This window comes from Strix uralensis, chromosome Z, assembly GCF_047716275.1.
Source record: "Strix uralensis isolate ZFMK-TIS-50842 chromosome Z, bStrUra1, whole genome shotgun sequence".
Classification (NCBI taxonomy): Eukaryota; Metazoa; Chordata; class Aves; order Strigiformes; family Strigidae; genus Strix; species Strix uralensis.
Window position 1 is genome coordinate 41,251,967 of NC_134012.1, and position 12,285 is coordinate 41,264,251.

Sequence of the window (12,285 nt, forward strand, 5' to 3'; positions counted from 1 at the left end):
TTGCTAATGGCCTCACCTTGTTCATGGATGCAAACAGAACACTGACATGAATTATAACGTTTCCCTAAGGAACTGTTATAATTACGGATGTGCTTCACTCCAGTGTTGTTCCAGCCCTGTTCTGCTTCAAATCCAGGTTGATATAATAACTGTATGAGATTGGAATAATCCAGTGATGAAGGTAGCCTGTTATCTGTAACTTAATAAGTAAAGAAAATACTTTCAGGAAAACTATACTGTTTTATAAAAAAACCCACTCTTGTATTATTAACCTCTGCCATGTATGGATTTTCTTATTTTCACTGTTTCAAATTAAATAAGCTGCAATAATGGTTGTATATATAAACAGCTTAATGTTTCTATAGCAACTATCTTTTTGCAAAAAGCTTTATAAGTATTAATTATTATTAATCATATTTATTATTCTTGTGCCTAAGGAATCAACCAATTATTTGTGTCTAAGACTTAAACTAAGTTATTGAGACTGTGCTACAATGAGGGTCAGGAAATCTTTAACCACTCTATATGGATGTTCTGTATTATTCCTGAATTTTACCTTTTTGGGGGCTTGGTGGAATGGGGAGGAGTTTAATTAACTTGTCCTCCTCCTGTCCTCCACTAGGCAACAAGGGTCTCTTGCCCTCCCGCTGTAGCAAGCTCTGACAGTGTGTCACCGTAAGTAGCTGAAAACACGGAGGCAGCTCTCCTTTCGCCCTCTGTGAGCTCAGCATTGGTCTCTCCATTCAGGTGGAATATAACAAAGCAATCAGCTGCTGTAATATATTGTACAGGCCTGAACTTAGTACAAAGTGAAGACACAAGGTAAGAAGGGAAAAGAGTAAGGTAAATCAGATGGAATAAATGGATGTATGAGACCAGACGAGTGACAGGTCTGGAACAAACCATCATTCAGTAGAGGACACACAAACTCCCAAAAAATTTGTTCCTTATCAGCTTACCATTCACCCTTCATTGATGTGAGATTTGACTCTGCTTTCTGAGTCACATCCAGTGATATAAGTGAATAACATGATGCCCTTTTCCTATTTGTTCACACCACTAACTGGAATGTAAAAGGCATCATGGTAGAAAATGAATTACCAGTGGGACAAAATATGAGTATATTACAGATGTGCCTTTCTTGTTCACTAAGCTGTGGCATTGCCGTGAAATCTAAATATCTGAAATTAAAAAGAGATATGGAAACAAAGACTGAACATACAGCGAAGAGTTGTTTCCTGGGCTGGACAGTTCAATAGACCAATACAGTATGGAACAAATTAATTCAAATAGACTATCACACTCTTTTAAACATTAACTGTCAGTGCTTAACATCCTGTAATTTCTTTTCATAAGAAATGCATGCAACAAAATGAACTATTAAAATACACCAACTGTTGAGTGCAGTCCACCTCTGCCAGACTGACACAAGGTTAGACGAGTTATCTGGATATTATGTCAGTATGAAACACTCAAATAAAACGCATGTAGAAAGACTGATGCTTGTGAGAAATAGATTAATTGAAAATGACATTTAAAACTAATTATTGAAATACCAAATCTGAACAAAGATGGGAAAAATACTTGGAAAGGGTGAATCTTTCCCCTTATTCTATCTGAAATGTGAAAAGGAAATAAATATAACACAGGAAAGTCTGGGCACATGCTGGGGCCCTGTATGAAGGATTATTGTAGAGCAGAGAAAACAACAGCATTTTCTTGAGGGATCAGTACTTTCTTCACTATTAGTATCTGTACCGAATCATGCCTATACAGTGTGCAGGTTTAAGCAGAGACATACATAGATGCTGGGCTACTATGCTCAGTAATGAAAGATTCATGATGGCAGGGAGAGATAGAGGGAAAAAGCAGCCTGATTTTGTAGCCCAGTGATACAGTCACTCACATGAGGGTTTAGTCTATGTTCCTGATGTTGTCACATGTTTTATTCAAAGACTATTTAATTCAGTCTTGATAACAGAGTCTGGCATTGCCATCCCCAGAGAGGGAGCACTAGCCATGAGGTTCCAGAGTTACACTGGTTTTGTTTGGAAACTATCTTTTGACCTTTAATTTTTCTTTTTTGGTAGCCCTGTGGTACAGGAGGGATGAAACATGTCTTTGGCCCAACCTGGTGCCTGTGCAGGCAATTGATGAATCCTCCTTGCTGGGCGAAGATGTGCATTTAAATGTATTCAGCTTCAGGTCCTGGGATTTCTAACCACTGGGTTGGCACAGAGAGTCAATGGCACCATCCCTGCCCAGCTTTGACAGAGAGAGCAAGTCACTCCTGTGACAAAGGGAGATGACTCCTCTTCCAAAGGAGATTTAGTTCTCTGAGTCTAAGAAGGGGATTCAGACTGGAAATGCTCGTGCCAATGCCACATGGGTGTTAACTCTAAACAATGAGAAATCCTCGCTTAATCAGTAGATGCTTGTATCGATTAATATAGGTGCTAACTCCACTCCTGGCTGTTATGGATTTCATCCCTCAGTCCCAAATCTGTCTAACACTACATTGGCCCCTCTGCACAGTTTCCAGAAATCCTAATATGACTTTGGGTCCTTGACACCAGAAGTATTGGTCTTCTTCTGGGATGAAGTATTTTCAAACATTATATAAGAGGCCCATCTGGATAGATGGTACCCCAATAGTCCTTGAAAAGTGTTTTGCAAGGCACCAAACCAGATTGAACCAAACCTAAACTGTGGTCACTCTTGTATTGACATACCCACTGACATGAATCTTGTGTGCAGGAGCAACGCAGGTGATACTTCACAGACCAGCTGTATCCCAGCACAATCCCACACTCCTGATTAACATGAGACTGCAATCATCCTTTTTGCTTCTCAGCTGCCAGATCTGCTATGATGTCCTGGTTTAGCCAGGATAGGGTTAAGTTTCCCCAGCAGTGGCGGGGGAAGCTCTAGCCGGGTTATTCATATGCCATGCTGACCTCACGTCCAGGCGCCAGAGCGCGGGAAGAATCGGTGGTCGCGTGGGGTTCGCGCCGCCGGGTTTTCTCTCACTGCTGTATTGGTAGATATTTTGCTCTGTTCATTGTTATTACTGTTATTCTTATTGTTATTGTTGTTGTTTGTTGTGTTGCTGTTGCACTGTTGTATTAAACCTGTCCTTATCTCAGACCGGGGCTTTGTATTTCACTCCCTTTGTGGGGGAGGGGCAGCGACCGCGTGGTCTCAGACCCCGGCAGGGCCTAAACCATTACATATGAGTAGAGTAGTGTTGCACAATTCAGCAGCAAGAGCACAGGGCTGATTTAAAACCCAGGTGCAATACAACATGCATAAGCACACTGCAGTAAGGCAATTTATTCCCTTTGAGCTGTTATAATCCTTCTCTTACCTTGTCTTCTTTTAAACAAACTTTGCAGTCATCACCTCAACAATCTCAAAGGTGTGCAAATTACTATTCAGTAATCAGCATTCTGAATTAGATTAGACAATAAACAAAATCTAGTTTATGAGTATAAAATCCAAACATATTTTAAGCAGTAACTACATTACAGACTCTGTTAGCTCATTCCTTTGTGAAAGGAAAAGTCCCTTTCCAAATTGTTACAAAAATACCCCTCCATTTATTTATCCATCTGAGAACACGTAGAACTACTTTTAGCAACATTAAACTGTAATGGAACTACTCAGCTTGTTCACCCTGTTCTCCAGCCCCAAAAGGTATTCAGGTTATAAGATTTTGGGTCAGAGGAAAACTCAGCTGACATAAATCTACCTGGCTCCACTGACTTTTAGTGGCATGGATGCATCTGAATCACACACAGTAGATGAGCAGAACACCAGTTGCTATTAAATGACACGTCATTAAGTTCTGTAAAGGATCAAGGACTTTTTCTTTGTTCTGGAAGGAAAGTCAGACTCCAGATTCTGGTCCAAAAAAGTGGGAAGAAATGGGAAAAGTCTTAAAAAAGAAATTAAGAAAATAAATAGAAAATCAGCTTTTTTGATTTAGTGTAAATGGGAGTTTTTACCCTCTGATGGTTGATAGGTAGAAAATAACAATCTGGAAATGACATTAAGAAGGAAGAAGCTTAAAGCTGGGTTGATGGAGGAGCCTGTAAAGCCACCATCTTCACTGTATCCACTCTGCAGACCCCATAAAGGAATTGACTGTCTGAAGATGACATTCCAACATTCCAGTACTTCACATTTCTTCTAAATGCATTTTCAAAGCATGTTAAAAAACAGTGGGACAATATTTTTAAGGTTTAATGACTGTTTTTTGGAAAACAGATCTTATTGATCATACCTGTATAATTTTCCATATCAGAATAATGACGCAACTGGGTAAGTCCTTCTCCCTGGAAATGAGAATAAATGGAAGTTGAATGAAATGCACATTTTTAAAAACTATCTGATAAGGCAGCACAGAGACAGGATTTACAGTTACATGCTAAAAATAAAGATCCTTTCGAACTTACTCCCTTTGCCACCAAACTGAATTAAATCCTCAGCTGGTGCACATTAACATGGCTTCACCATCCCACTGCTTTTTCATAGTATGACAGATGGATCATAGAATGGTTTGGGTTGGAAGGGACCTTAAAAATCACCTAGTTCCACCCCCCCTGCCACGGGCAGGGACACCTTCCACTGGACCAGGTTGCTTAAGGCCCCGTCCAACCTGGCCTTGAACCCTTCCAGGGAGGGGGCAGCCACAACCTCTCTGGGCAACCTGTGTCAGTGTCTCACCACCCTCACAGTGAAGAATTCTTCCTTATATCTAATCTAAATCTATTCTTTTTCAGTTTAAAACCTTTACCCTGTTATGAAGGGAACTTCACTGGACTGCTATGACTTCTCAAATAAGATTCATCCATCAGTTCCTTCAGGACCTGCAAATGCATCTCATCAGGTCCCATGGACTTGTGCACCTTCAGGACCACATACTATAGTGTATTGCACAGTTGGTATTTGTGCTTTTTACTGATCAGTGGTGTTTGCTTACTTCTTTGTTAGAAAGGAGTATGGCTTTTTTATAAGCAGCATCTGAGAATCAAAACTCTGTTCACCCAGTCCTTAGTTTACTTAAGCAAAAGTCTGGCTTGTCAGGTGTCTGTCTTTCCTACTGACATCATACATGCCAGTCAACAGAGACTTTTTCTGTTGCTAAACAGGTGCTTATTAATAAGCATATGTGAAGAAGGGGAACTCAGAAGAGACTAAATAAAAACCATCCTCCACATCCTGAAAACCATAGTTGGCTTAACCTTTGGATCAGCTTGTTTCTCTGCAGCATTTGTAACAATTCTTTGCAGGGAAAATAGGACCAAGTGAAATTACTATTGAAATTCTTGAGTCTCTGTTAAGATTCACTAGGGGAGTTTTCATTTAATGATGAAAAAACTGTGACTTTGATACTAGGATGTCACTTGGCATGGCTCTAAACAGTACCCTCTCTCTCTATGTTGATTCAAAGTCAAAATTTGGTTAAAATAACATTCTATAAAACAAACTGAGTTGCAATGATAGGAATTGGCAGCATTTTTACTTATCTTCTAGTGTGTGTAAAACCTAGTAAGACCAAAATAAATATTTGCACATTGAAGTTAAACAAATTTTAAGCACTTTCATAGAGATATGTGGATGAAAGGAATCTTCACTGATTGGCTAATCATTCCTGCTGTTCCACTGAAAAGATATTTTTCTGAAGTCCTAAACTGATCTTTAAAAGTTAATTAATATTTTCTGCAACCTTTTATTTTTTGCATCTTTTAAGCACTTGAGTCTTTTCATGGAAGTATAATTTGGACCCTTTTTAACAAAGATCCTTCAAGAGGATGAATAAATGATTAAGTATGTGTGCATACATCTGTACATGTATGTATCCCTCTAATAAATTATATTTTTTTATGCATAAACCATAAAAAGAAAACCTTCAAGTCTGGATGAAGAGACAACTTAGATCTCCCATACAGCTACTGACACGCAATTTTTCCTACTTATATTAGAAGATTCTTCCTTTTAATTTTTCAGTATTTGGAAAAATAGCATTGTCTTTTAGTTTAAGTGTTGATATTTCCCTTGAGTTGGTTTTCCCTGTTCAGAAGGAATGTTTTGTGGTATGAAATCAACACTGATTTAACATGGGTTAATGTGGGATTAAAAAGGAACCTGTCATCTCCCCACATCATTATTGATTCTGCATGCAGTGTGGGCTCCATGTTATGTGATAGAGATGCCAAAGTGTTTCCTCTTCTCGTCCTCATAGCACTTTTACTGTGATGGTTTATTTTTCCGGTGTGCTTGACCTGCATTATAAAGGTCTGGATGAACTGTTGATCCTTTCTTGGAGCTGTGCTGTTTGGTCAACAGTGTCCTTTTTACAGTATGATATCTTTCCTCCTGCTTCTGTGTATTTTTCCCCTATCTGAAAGAAGGACTTTTCCTCCCAGGGAATACAGAGTCCAGGCATGCATAAAAACACATCTTTAACCTTCAAATTTATTGAAATATAATTCAACTCAAGGACAAATTTCCTCTCCAATCCTTTTTCTCACACTAGGAAGGATATGAGGGTAGATTCCCACAACAGGACATTTATCCCTAGTCCTCCTTTCCAGCCCTTGGAAATCCCTCGGTCTGGTATCCCTCTCATCTTTCCTCTGGTCTTCTCTCGTCTTTCTCTCGGGTACTCTCCAAACTCCCATATCTTCCCTTAAGCTTTTGCCTCTTCATAGACAATTTTTTTTTCACAACTTGTTCTATGTGCTGCATTATCTAATATAGCTACATATTACCAATAATCCCAGACTAGAATTTCTTTAGGACATACTTCTGGCTGGTACTTCATGGTACTTCATGGTGCCATCCTGTATTATCAGTTATTATGATTAATAATTTAAATTATTAGTAACAGCATTGTTATTATCACTTGTTTTGCTCTATTTCTATATCACCATATTGTTTGTTGTTTTATTCACTCTTACAACAGCCCATATCCTCTTGTAAAACTTTCTATTTTTCCTTCTCTTTCATCATGATTTAGCACTAGTTATTTTGAATACATATTCTCAAACAAACTATCCAGCTGGAGTTGTCATCCCCATTTAAGTTTCATTTCAGAGCAGCGTCACCATCAGTCACACTCTGGGTCAGCTCTGATACAGTGAAAATGACAACTACAACAAGCAAAGCTGTCATCATCCAGCGGGGACACTATCAGTGATTCAATTTGAAAAAAAAAAAAAAAAGAATTTAACGGGCAGAAGGGATGTGGCAAATAGGGAGACTGTAGACTTTAAAAAAATAAAGTTTGTATTCACTGTAAAGAAGTAAACTAATTAAAACAGCAAACATGCCTGAAAAAGAACAAATCACTTTGGACAGCTTGGCTAAAAGTAGAGTCTTATTCTATATACACTCTAGATGTTAAGAGACAAATTGGTATTTTGAAGTATGGCAGCAGAGAATTAGAATTGAAAAATAGGAGAATAACATCAATATTATGCAATTACTGTGTGTCTGTGGTGGGGAAACCAGAGTCTGCAGAGAGTTAGGGAAGCCAAACTACACAAATGTAAAAAGTTTACAGGCATAATTTAAATCCTATGGAAAGTTGAAAGTTGAAAAGCGCACATACCGGAGACACACGTACACACAGAAAAACGGAAAAATAATGGTTGTCTATAAACTCTGAACGGAAAATAAAAAGAGTGGAAGAAGAAATGTGAAGATGTATAGTTGGCGGAAATATAATTTCCTCTGAACTTCAGGATGTAATATTCTTCCAAAGAATTTCTGTACTGTTCAAACGGGAAGTAGAGGGTTCCCCTTATCCCTGCATCCACAATGGGTCTGTTAATTTCCATTCCTTCATGACCATGAACAGCACAAGGTTTTCTTTAGAAGAGAATTCATTCAAAGTCTACTGATCAATGTTGTGGAGGTTGCTATTCACAACCTCTAAGAAAGAGATTGAGCAAAAATGTCACTTACTAGTGAATTCTTCCTTCGTTGTTACTTCTATGTCAGAATATGTTGTCAAAAATTACATAAAACTGTTTTTGTTAATTTGGACACTGATTTCTCAGATGATCTTTAGAAGTTATGTTAAACTGCAGCCATGAATGTAGTATGAGATTTAAAATCAAATCTACTTCTGTCATGCATATGAATGGAAAACTCCTCAAGTATTGGCACCAGCAACAAAACAATAATTGTGTTTTTCTATCAGAAAGAGAAATCTGAGGGAAAAGGTGTCACAGAAATAAAGGCAAGTGTCTCTCTCTCAAAATGCATTAAATAACTGCTGGGATTTGGATGTTCAAATTCCGTGAAGATCGTTTCCATCTAGAAGCTTTGATTCACTTATCCTAAATATTTAGAGTCAAAAGGACAAGCACTGGTTTTTCTTCTGACCTTCTCCATGACAGACTGTGAGGATAAAGATTCGTCAGAAATTTTATATGAAACCCTGTTTTCTGAAGAAGAGTGTATTTGGTCTGGCTGAGATGGGGTTATTTTTCCTCATAGAGGCCCTCATATTGGTAGCTAGAAAGGTGTTGATAACAAACCAGTGTTTTGGCTACTGCTGAGCAGTGCTCCCCCAGCATCAAGGCTGTCTCTCCAACATTCCCCCTCACCAGTAGGTTGAGAGGTGGACAAGATCTTGGGAGGGGACATCGCCAAGACAGCTGACCCCAACTCACCAAAGCTGAACATCACCTGCTGATGGAAAATAGAAGATAAATATTTTGTTTTCCTTTGCTTCCATTTACAGTCTTTGCTTTTGCTTTATTAAACTGCCCTTATCTTGACCCACAAGTTTTTCCCATCTTATTTTCTCCCCTCCTTGTTCTGCTGAGGACAGGAGTGACAGAATTCCTTGGTGTCCACCTGGTGTCCAGCCAAGATCAACCCACCACAAGACCCATTCAAAGAAATGGAAACATCTTTAAGAGTGAGAGTTCTTAACCACCTAGCATCAAGGAGAAAATTTTTGTGTACCCAGAAATCACTGGTTTTATGTGAGTAATTTTTACATATTCACATTGTAAGAGACATTGAATCAGCTGATAATTCCATAAGCACTCTTGTATAAAGTGAATGAAAACATTTTTTTACCAATCTTCCTTTTTAAGTAAAATCCATTTTTAGTATTTTTCTTTTTTTATTAATCAAAAAGATTTTTTTAAAACCTTTTTTTACTCTTATTTTTAATGAGAAAAAATGGAGGAAAAGAAGATCGAGGAACAAAAAGGCAAACTGACAACAGAATAAGTGGGTAAAATACACAAACAGTTTCAAAATCAAATATGTTGAGGCTGTGAAAAGCTTTTTGATTTTATTTTGTTAATAAAAATATTTGCTTTCCCCCCTTACTTCTAGCTAACTATGATTCTGTGCAGTGATTTCTTAAATTTGGGAGTTTTATACAAGACCTATATGAAACTCAGGGGCATAGTTTGAATTGCCCTGCGCCCCTGAGTGCCTGAGTCTCTCTACCTGCAGAGTTATTTGACTTGTTCCCAGTAAGAGCTGAAGATTGAGCCAGCGGGTAGGCACTGCAGATGACCACAGAGTTTGAGCATGGATATGAACTCAAGCTGAGCTAAAGTGGCAGCACGGATATAACCTTTTTCATCTAACATTAAGACAGCCCAAGTTTTCCAGTGCTACATGTTGACACATTTCATTGCCATATAAAAGGATGTGATGAAATACCTTAGATGAAATTCTGGCCTATACACAAGTAAAGTTGATAATAAAATATCCTGAGGCAGAATAAAATGGAAAAATCTGGGTTTAGAATCCAGGAAAGAGGAAGAAATGAATGTAGTGTTAAATGCAAAGTTTCTTTTGCAGGTAGTTGCCTAGGGATGCACAAAAAATCCAAATCAGAATTATTTAAGAGTTAATGCTCTGTATCAAATTAAAGATAATTAAATAAAGTTGCGAGGCCAGCCTTCCACAGCCACTGTTTGAGAAAGAGTTCTATGTGGTAAGAATTTTTCCTTAAGTAAAAGCCCTTATAGAGAAATAGTACAGGCTGATCCTTATACGAAACTGAGAAAGACGGATGGAAATACAAGACAAAGTCTTGACAAGGGCAATGTAAAACCAGGTAAAAAGCAAAACTCACCAGGAGAGCAACAATAGTTATCCCAAAAGGACTGAAATCTAGCAAGCAAACAAGATATACTATTCTGAATAAGATAGGAGCCTGAAGATCTCAGAGTTCATATTGTGCTGTGTCAGCAACAGAAATATTCTGATTTTATTCATTTTTTTAACCCTTTAATAATCTATCTTTTTTTCTCTCTTAGAATATACTCTCCCCGGGATTTGTAATTTATCTTTATGTTTTCTGATTCTTTATGAATTCAATGAGTATTAGTCAACATTTTATTTTTATGTATTTGAGATAATATATTTCCAATCCATAATAGCCAGGACAGTCTCAAAATTACAAAGCATGAGTGGATTAAGGCTAAAGGCAAAGCAACTTGGAAAAATCACACCTTTAGGTCTAGGTCCCGAGTTTATAAAACTCAGGAGAGTTTCATTTATGTCCGTTGAGGCACTGGGATTTCTAACTTTGGAACACATGTCCCACGTTCTGTGGGTAAGCTTCAAATGTTAGGTCAATGCTGATTTCTATACTGGTAAATCAGATGTTACTTCATCCTTAATTCTAATTTATATTGCTTCAAAATGGAAAGGAGTATGGTAACAAAATCAATGAGGGCTTGAAAGAGACTAGAGGTTGTTTCCTCTTGCATACCCTTATACCTACTTACATGTAATTTCTCTCAGACAGATTGCTTCTTCATATTTATATCTTTTAAAAATTTATCTTATGAGTCTTGATCCACTGGCCAGTTACCTTAATATAAAGTCTAAAAGAATCACTATAGTTCTTTCAAGATATTTCAGAAAAATAAATATGTTAAATAATATCTTTTTAAATCCCTCCCTGCTGAAGCTATAAAATGTCCCAGTAAATGTCAACCCCAGTGTTGGCTAGGTGTGCTCAGCAGCGAAAATCAGGCCTCTGGAAACACCTTTATTGGAAAAGCTCCCAAAGGAAGCATTTACCAGGGAAATGCCTTTTCTAAATAGGTAAAAACTCTCTTCAGAAACGTTACTGCATTCCTCTACTGATGAAATAGATTCTTCCTTTGGTGTCACACTAAAATTCAAGGCTGACTGATAAAGTTAATGCAATAAATATGGATGTAGGGACGTAAAAGGAGAGACAGGGAAGGTGGAGGGAGAACAGATAAAACTAGATTTCATGAATATATATATATATATAGGTGTGTATATATATATTCACTAAATAGAAATAGAAAATGGAATGAGTTTAGCATTTTGTTGAGACTACTGGGAAAAAGTCTTAACTGCATTAAACATCAAAATAAAAAAGAGAGGAGGGGATTTTTAATGGTGCTGAGTCTGAGGGAGCTAGAGCTCACACAAGACCACCTGCTGAAAACATCATTACTGTAGGGGTTTTGTGCCTAAGGGACTAATTCAATCAGTATTTATAATTATAAAATCTAAACAGAATAAAACTGCGAGCAAGAGTGCTCTCATTACTGTGAAGTTGAAAGGGCTGGACAAAGTAGATAAATCATGAAGGAAAGCTTGGTCAAAACAAGGAGCAAGGTGCTCTATTTAGATATCCCTTTGAACATTTTGGCCTGAGCCATTCTGACTTGGATAATGTAGATGAATGGTAGATGACAATAAACCAATGACCTCTTTCTCATGCATAAGTAATGAAGTTATCTCCTGCCACAGCAGTAATTACCATCATAATCAGTATAATCCATTCTTTTAATATCCCTGAGAAGATCAGACACAGATAGAGAAAATAAAACTGTATTGGTTTGAAGCAGTTTTGAGACTGCAGTAGACTTAAAAAAACAAACACCAAAGCGGTGAATCTCCATGTGCATTAGCAATTCATTTTCATCTATACTAGAAGAGGTTTAGGTTAGATTGATGTAGTTTACACGAGATGCTGATTTGCCTTGTTTGATCCTACATACAAGCAGATCATGTGTCTATGATGTTGTTTCTTCAGTCTTTGTGGTTGTAAGAGATTGACAAGATCTGTAAGATCTGATACAGAAAATAATTGCCATTGTAAAAACAAATTTATACACATGACTACATGTATACATCCAAGCAAAAGAACGTAAAGGGAAAAATAAACTAATATTCTTCAAACGGACAACTGTTTGCTTAGTTGTAAATGAATATACCAGTAAATAAAAGACAACCTCGAAGTGAGCTCAT